The 8598-nt window shown below is 44.5% G+C and overlaps 1 pseudogene across 1 annotated transcript; it reads right to left on the reverse strand.

Moving 5' to 3' along the window:
* Positions 1-477: 477 nt before the first annotated feature.
* Positions 478-6656, reverse strand: LOC311143395 (peroxisomal N(1)-acetyl-spermine/spermidine oxidase-like; annotated as a pseudogene). Its single transcript has 3 exons — positions 6546-6656; positions 4333-5133; positions 478-694 (listed from the first exon to the last, which is right to left on the reverse strand). The product of its transcript is annotated as a peroxisomal N(1)-acetyl-spermine/spermidine oxidase-like (transcript).
* Positions 6657-8598: the final 1942 nt, after the last annotated feature.

An 8598-nucleotide genomic window follows, 5' to 3' on the forward strand; every position in this document is an offset into this window, starting at 1 on the left:
TCTCATCTTTTTAAGTGGGAGAACTTGCACAATTGGTGGCTGACTAAATACTTTTTTTTCCCCACTGTATGCATTGTGGGGATTAAGAAGTGAGTATACGCAATGACCACTTAAAAATAAGTGGGTATACGGCAAATAGCTATGTATTCTCTCCACTACACCACTGGTCTTTTGACCAATCACATCAGATCTTTTCACATCAGCTCTTTTTCAGAGCTGATCCAAATGGGGCAAAACACCAATTAGTGAAAAAAATATCAGAATTGGGCTGCCTGTCTAAACGCAGCCTTAGAGACATACCACCGGTTTCTACACTTGACTGTGTGTCTAACATGTTATGAGTGAGTAGGCATGAACAAATATACTAGGTATTGCAATAATGAGCAGTTAGCTTCTAGTAACATTAAGCCTATTTCTATCTTCATTTTAAAGTGTATACGAAGGTGTCATATTCTCTGACTATTGTAGTATGTGATCTCAAGGACGGTGGTGAACATAATTTCCCTTTGCCTGTGAGTGTCCAGCCTCAAAGGGCTGGGGAAGCGGGGCTGCCAGGGCTGGGTGTTCCCTCACAGTGTCCACTCCTGGAGGGGGGTACGTATAGGACCCACGGACGAAGGGCTCACTCCCCCACTTGGACATCAGGACCTGGGCTGACTCTGGGACTAAGCAGCCCAAGAACGACCTGAGTAGTCTTTCAAAACATAAGCCTGGAGGTTACTCATCCTCATAATGCAAATACAGTACGGCAAAAATAATAGCTAGCTACTAATAATACCTTCAACAATTATGAGTGTGTGTTTCAGTAGTTCCACATGCATGAATTCTCACAACACAGTTTTTGGGTTCAGTGAGCAATAACACATGCACTGTAGATTGTTTACAAATACGACTAGCTTATTTAATTTACAGTTAAGTCCGGGTAGCCATGATTAGCTGTTCAGGAGTCTTATGGCTTGGAGGTAGAAGCTGTTGAGAAGCCTTTTGGACCTAGACTTGGCGCTCCGGTACCGCTTGCCGTGCGGTAGCAGAGACAACAGTCTATGAATAGGATGGCTTGAGTCTTTGACACATTTTAGGGCCTTCCTCTGACACCGCCTGGTATAGAGGTCCTGGATGGCAGGAAGCTTGACCCCAGTGATGTACTGTGCCGTACGCACTACCCTCTGTAGTGCCTTGCAGTCGGAGGCCGAGCAGTTGCCATACCAGGCGGTGATGCAACCAGTCAGGATGCTCTCGATGGTGCAGCTGTAGAAATTTTTGAGGATCTGAGGACCCATGCCAAATCTTTTCAGTCTCCTGAGGGGGAATAGGTTTTGTCGTGCCCTCTTCACGACTGTCTTGTTGTGTTTGGACCATGGTAGTTCGTTGGTGATGTGGACACCAAGGAACTTGAAGCTCTCAACCTGTTCCACTACAGCCCCGTCGATGAGAATGGGGGTGTGCTCAGTCCTCTTTTTTTTCCTGTAGTCCACAATAATCTCCTTTCTCTTGATCACGTTGAGGGAGAGGATGTTATCCTGGCACCACATGGCCAGGTCTCTGTGTCGTCGGCAAACTTAATGATGGTGTTGGAGTCGTGCCTGGCCATGCAGTCATGGGTGAACAGGGAGTACAGGAGGGGACTGAGCATGCACCCCTGAGGGGCCCCCGTGTTGAGGATCAGCGTGGCAGACGTGTTGTTATCTACCCTTACCACCTGGAGGCGGCCCGTCAGGAAGTCCAGGATCCAGAAGGAGGTGTTCAGTCCCAGGATCCTTAGCTTAGTGATGAGCTTTGAGGGCACTATGGTGTTGAACGCTGTGCCGTAGTCAATGAATAGCATTCTCACGTAGGTGTTCCTCTTGTCCAGGTGGGAAAGGGCAGTGTGGAGTGCAATATAGATTGCATAATCTGTGGATCTGTTGGGGCGGTATGCAAATTGGAGTGGGTCTAGGATTTCTGGGATAATGGTGTTGATGTGAGCCATGACCAGCTTTTCAAAGCACTTCATGACTACAGATGTGAGTGCTACGGGTCGGTAGTCATTTAGGCAGGTTATCTTAGTGTCCTTGGGCACAGGGACTATGGTGGTCTGCTTGAAACATGTTGGTATTACAGACTCAGTCAGGGACATGTTGAAAATGACAGTGAAGACACTTGCCAGTTGGTCAGCACATGCTCGGAGTACACGTCCTGGTAATCCGTCTGGCCCTGCGGCCTTGTGAATGTTGACCTGCTTAAAAGTCTTACTCACATCGGCTACGGAGAGCGTGATCACATAGTCATCCGGAACAGCTGATGCTCTCATGCATGCTTCAGTGTTGCTTGCCTCAAAGCGAGCATAGAAGTGATTTAGCTCGTCTGGTAGGCTTGTGTCATTGGGCAGTTCGCGGCTGTGCTTCCCTTTGTAGTCTGTAATAGTTTTCAAGCCCTGCCACATCCGACAAGCGTCAGAGCCGTTGTAGTACGATTCAATCTTAGTCCTGTATTGACTCTTTGCCTGTTTGATGGTTCGTCGGAGGGCATAGCGGGATTTCTTATAAGCTTCCGGGTTAGAGTCCCGCTCCTTGAAAGCGGCAGCTCTATCCTTTAGCTCAGTGCGGATGTTGCCCGTAATCCATGGCTTCTGGTTGGGGTATGTACATACGGTCACTGTGGGGACGACGTCATCGATGCACTTATTGATGAAGCCAGTGACTGATGTGGTGTACTCCTCAATGATATCTAGCATCTGCGTCATCTGACCACTTTTTTATTAACCGAGTCACTGCTGCTTCCTGCTTTAGTTTTTGCTTATAAGCAGGAATCAGGAGGATATAATTATGGTCAGATTTGCCAAATGGAGGGCGAGGGAGAGCTTTGTATGCGTCTCTGTGTGTGGAGTAAAGGTGGTCTAGAGTTTTTTTCCCCTCTGGTTGCACATTTAACATGCTGATAGAAATTAGGTAGAACGGATTTAAGTTTCCCTCCATTAAAGTCCCCGGCCACTAGGAGCGCTGCCTCTGGATGAGCGTTTTCCTGTCTGCTTATGGCCTTATACAGTTCATTGAGTGCAATCGTAGTGCCAGCATCGGTTTGTGGTGGGAGATTGACAGTTACAAAAAATATAGATGAAAACTCTCTTGGTAAATAGTGTGGTCTACAGGTTATCATGAGATACTCTACCTCAGGCGAGCAAAACCTTGAGACTTCCTTAGTATTAGATTTTATGCACCAGCTGTTGTTTTCAAATATACACAGACCGCCACCCCTTGTCTTACCGAAGTCAGCCATTCTATCCTGCCGATGTAGCGTATAGCCCGCTAGCTGTATGTTATCCATGTCGTCGTTCAGCCACGACTCTGTGAAACACAAGATATTACAGTTTTTAATGTCCCGTTGGTAGGATAACCTTAGTCTTAGGTCATCCAATTTGTTTTCAAATGATTGAACATTGGCTAATAGGATTGATGGAAGAGGCAGTTTACTTGCGATCCGTCGGATCCTTACAAGGCACCCCGACCTACGTCCACGATATCTCTGTCTCTTTCTCATGCGAATGACGGGGATTTGGGCCTTGTCGGGTGTTTTTCCTTCGCGTCCGACTCGTTGAAGAAAAAATCTTCGTCCAATACGAGGTGAGTAATCGTTGTCCTGATATCCAGAAGCTCTTTTTGATCATAAGAGACGGTGGCAGAAACATTATGTACAGAATAAATTACAAATAATGCGAAAAAACACACATAATAGTACAATTGGTTAGAGGGCTGTAAAACGGCAGCCATCTTCTCCGGCGCCATTCTGGTAGGTGAGTAGGAAAATGGCAATCTTCGTGGGCAATATTAGCGTAAATAACATCAAAATTCTAAGACAGTCATGGTACAAATACTTGCTTCTATTATGTCCTTGAACTGATCATTTTAAAATCACACACAGAAGAAGTTATAAGGATAATTTAGATTGTACCGGAAGTCTGCAGTACCCCAGTCGGCCTTCAATTTGAGATCCTCAATGAGAGGGGGCAGCAATGAGCTAACCTGCAATGTCACTTCCTGGACTAGCTCAAACTGAGCATGTTATGTCTCCATGAGACGCCATTTTAGCAAGCTAAACACAGACTTCCTTGGCTTTAAATGTGCTATTAAGTCTTCACATAGGGATGAATGGTGTCACGTGATCGATGGCTTTATCCATTTATATAATCTATGGTGGGAAACCGTTGGAGGATATCTACTGACCCCACCTTAACGACAGGGTGAAAGGTTAAACAGGAATGTCACATATCTCAGTGATGAGATATGATGGCCACACCTCTCTACCACAAAGCCAATGATTGACACGCTGACCTGTGCACCTGAGTGATAGGCAGACATGACACACACCTGTCCCACCATCTTCTCGTCCAGGCTCTCAATATGTCGGGCCTCCTGGCCTGTGATCCAGCCGCAGAGGACGGTGGCATGGCGGGCCACCGTGTCGAAGCCACAGATCTTATACCATGTGTCTCTCCAGGCCCCACCCTCTGAATGAGAGTGCTGGTATAACTCCTCATCCTCCCCCGCATCCCACACCAACTGGATCCTGACCCAGTCGTGGGGCCAGAACATGTCCTTGAATCACAGGTAGATCTTGTCCACCATGCGCCGGCCTTGGACTTGGGGAGGGCTTGCTTAAACATGGCTGCCACATTCTCTTTCAGGAAGCCCAAAGGGACGGTCATGATGACGTGGTCTGCAGTAAAGCACTGGCCCCCCTGGCACAGCACTCTGGCTGGATGGGTGTGGCTCTCCTCCAGGGCCCAGTGGATACTGTGTACAGGGAGGAGATGGCCTCATCCGTGCATTTGCTCCTCTTGCACCACTCAAAGACCCCTGGGCAGTTCTCTGAGGCCGCCAGGGGCAACTAGGTTAACTCCTCGTCCAGGTAGCCCCTCAAGCTCTGTGTGCTGTGCCTCATCTCCAAATCAAAAGCGCTGGAGGTGCACCTACTGAAGAGTGCACATACCTGCTCCACTTCACCCACCAGCAGCTGCCTCCCGCTCTCCTTGAAGAAGAAGTCCCTAGGGGTGACGGAGCCCAGCAGGCACATTATGCTGGCTGAGCCGCTCTCCACCACCAGCAGGCCCCGCTCCTGAGCTAGCAGGAAGAGAGCAGTGGGGGCTGGTGGGAGATGCTATAGGAGGATGGGCTCATTGTAATTGCTGGAATGGAATCAATGGAACGGAGTTATGTGGTATCCATATGTTTGATAATATAAGTCTAATCACTGTATATGGCTGAGCGCGTAGTGGCATAGGCCTATAGGCTATATTAGAGACGTTTCTTCTCTTTTCTTTGCACTGGAAGAATGTGGCCTTTGATGAACACATTTCATGCAAATCTACTACACTTTGTATGACAGGGGACATTAGCAGAATCTTTTTTCATACGACAAATCACAAGGTAGCCTAGACCTACTCTGCTGATACTGACAAACAGATCAATAAAAACGACCTTGTCTTGAATGCAACCATCTAATCTAGGCCTACGAAAAGGGGAGACAGAATTGACACAGTGCATTCGGAAAGTATTCAGACCACTTGAGTTTTTCCACATTTTGTTGCGTTACAGCCTTATTCTAAAATTGATTACATTGTTTTTTCCCCTCATCAATCTACACACAATACCCCATAATGACAAAGCAAAAATTGGTTTTTAGAAATGTGTGCTAATTTATTATACAAAAACGGATACAACAGGTGTAGGTAGAACTTACCATGAAATGCTTACTTGCAAGCCCTTAACCAACAATGCAGAGTTTTATTATTTTTTAAGTAAGAAAAAATGAATATAATTTATATGTATCTATATATATATATATATATTTTTATATACTAAAGTAAGAAAAAGTAACAATGAAATTAAAGAGCCTATATACAGGGGGTACCGGTACCGAGTCATTGTGCGGGGGTACAGGTTAGTCGAGGTAATTAAGGTAATACAGTGCATTCAGAAAGTATTCTGACCCCTTGACTTTTTCCCCATTTTGTTAACAGCCTTATTCTAAAATGGATGAAATTGTTTTTTTCCCTCATCAATCTACACACAATACCCCATAATGACAAAGCAAAAAAACAGGTTATTATACGTTTTTGCACATTTATTAAAAATACATACTGAAATATCACATTTACATAAGTATTCAGACCATTTACTCAGTACTTTTTTGAAGCACCTTTGGCAGCGATTACATCCTCGAGTCTTCTTGGGTATGACGCTACAAGCGTGGCACACCTGTATTTGGGGAGTTTCTCCCATTCTTCTCTGCAGATCCTCTCAAGCTGTGGGCCCTTATATAGACAGGTGTGCGCCTTTCCAAATCATGTCCAATCCATTGAATTTACCACAGGTGGACTCCAATCAAGTTGTAGAAACATCTCAATGATGATCAATGGAAACAGGATGTACGTGAGCTCAATTTCGAGTCTCATAGCAAAGGGTCTAAATACTTATGTAAATAAGGTATTTCTGTTTTTGTTATTTTATAAATCTGCAAAAATAGCTAGCTAATGTTAGCTGTGCTCGATGGTCTTATCTTCCCTGAACCTTGTTCTCAGGGCCAGGGTTCCAGTCTAGAAGCACGGTTTCCACTGCTCCTACAGTTTCGTTTTGGTACTGCAGTTTCACTAACGCCCGGCCCAGAAAGACAATTTCCATAGACGGCCACATAGAGAAGTCAGATTTGAAAATTCCTAATAAGATACTTTAGTCACGACCTTTGTGCACAAAACATAGGTCTGTGATGGTCTTGGAATTTGAGGTTACGGTAATTGGAAAGGCCAATGTACATGGAGGGGGGGGGGGGGATATCAGATTGGGATTGGCGAATATTAGACTCAAAAGAAATGTGCCAACTTCACTATTACCATTACACTTCGTTATTATCACTTGCATTTCATTATTATTATTCAAGTTATTACCTCAAATATTAGTCTAGTACACAAATGAAGAAATGTCAGATTGGAGAGGAATTCCGAAAAAATACAGTTTCCGATTCTGACGCACTAAACCATTCACACCAAAGCCGATGCGTTTTCCCCTCTACTTTTCCAAACAATTACCATAACGTCACCAATGCTGCTGCGGTCATTCTCTGTGTCAATATGTTGTTCAAAGTGGCTAGAGAGGATGCAGTAATGGGAGAAAAATCATATACTACTGGAAAAATAATATGCGACTGAAAATATTAGGATTTAAGCTATGCATCCTATAGGATGAATCATGAGAAGAGCTTGGCTACGTTTCATTCAGTTGCACCCCATTTAATAAGCTAAACTGGGCATATTTTTGTGGAATCTTTCTGAATGGACATTATAATTAGTGAACTCATACATGCACACCCACCCACCCACCTAAAAGGACCCATCAAAGCCGGCTGCAGCGCATCTTACTCAGACATTTGTCCTTTCCCAAAAAAAATATCAAAAGATAGTCTACATTATAGGATAATTCAAAATCAATGTAGCCTATCATATAAATTGACGAGGAAAGTTTGAAGGGGGATATATAGAGACAGCTGTGATAGGCATGAAGATGAAATCGACAACCATTAGAAAATAGAAATACATGCACACAACCTGTCCATAGCCTAATTTTCAGCAGTTATACATTTTAGTGAAGCAATGGGTGGTTATGTTGACACAACATTTTATTTTGAGAGAATGCTTTATCTAAATCTGGGCAAACACTTACTGATAAGGGTAAACTTATTATTTCCTCTGTATTTTAGGGTTGCCTATAACAAATGCCTGAAGGTACCACGTTCATCTGTACAAACAATAGTATGCAAGTATAAACACCATGGGACCACGCAGCCGTCATACCACTCAGGAAGGAGACGCGTTCTGTCTCCTAGAGATGAACGTACTTGCAAATCAATCCCAGAACAACAGCAAATGACCTTGTGAAGATGCTGGAGGAAACAGGTACAAAAGTATCTATATCCACAGTAAAACGAGTCGTATATCGACATAACCTGAAAGGCAGCTCAGCAAGGAAGAAGACACTGCTCCAAAACCGCCATAAAAAAGCCAGACTACAGTTTGCAACTGCACATGGGGACAAAGATTGTACTTTTTGGAGAAATGTCCTCTGGTCTGATGAAACAAAAATAGAACTGTTTTGCCATAATGAACATTATTATGTTTGAAGGAAAAAGGAGGTGGCTTGCAAGCCGAAGAACACCATCCCTACCGTGAAGCACGGGAGTGGCAGCATCATGCTGTGGGGGTGCTTTGCTGCAGGAGGGACTGGTGCACTTCACAAAATAGATGGCATCATCATGTTGAAGGAAAATTATATGGATATATTGAAGCAACATCTCAAGACATCAGTCAGGAAGTTAAAGCTTGGTCGCAAATGGGACTTCCAAATGGACAATGACCCCAAGCATACTTCCAAAGTTGTGGCAAAATGGCTTAAGGACAACAAAGTCAAGGTATTGGAGTGGCCATCACAAAGCCCTGACCTCAATCCTATAGAAAATGTGTGGGCAGAACTGAAAAAGCATGTGCGAGCAAGGAGGCCTACAAACCTGACTCAGTTACAACAGCTCTGTCAGGAGGAATGGGCCAAAATTCACCCAACTTATTGTGGGAAG

Source organism: Coregonus lavaretus, assembly GCF_964263955.1.
Source record: "Coregonus lavaretus genome assembly, chromosome: 16".
NCBI lineage: Eukaryota > Metazoa > Chordata > Actinopteri > Salmoniformes > Salmonidae > Coregonus > Coregonus lavaretus.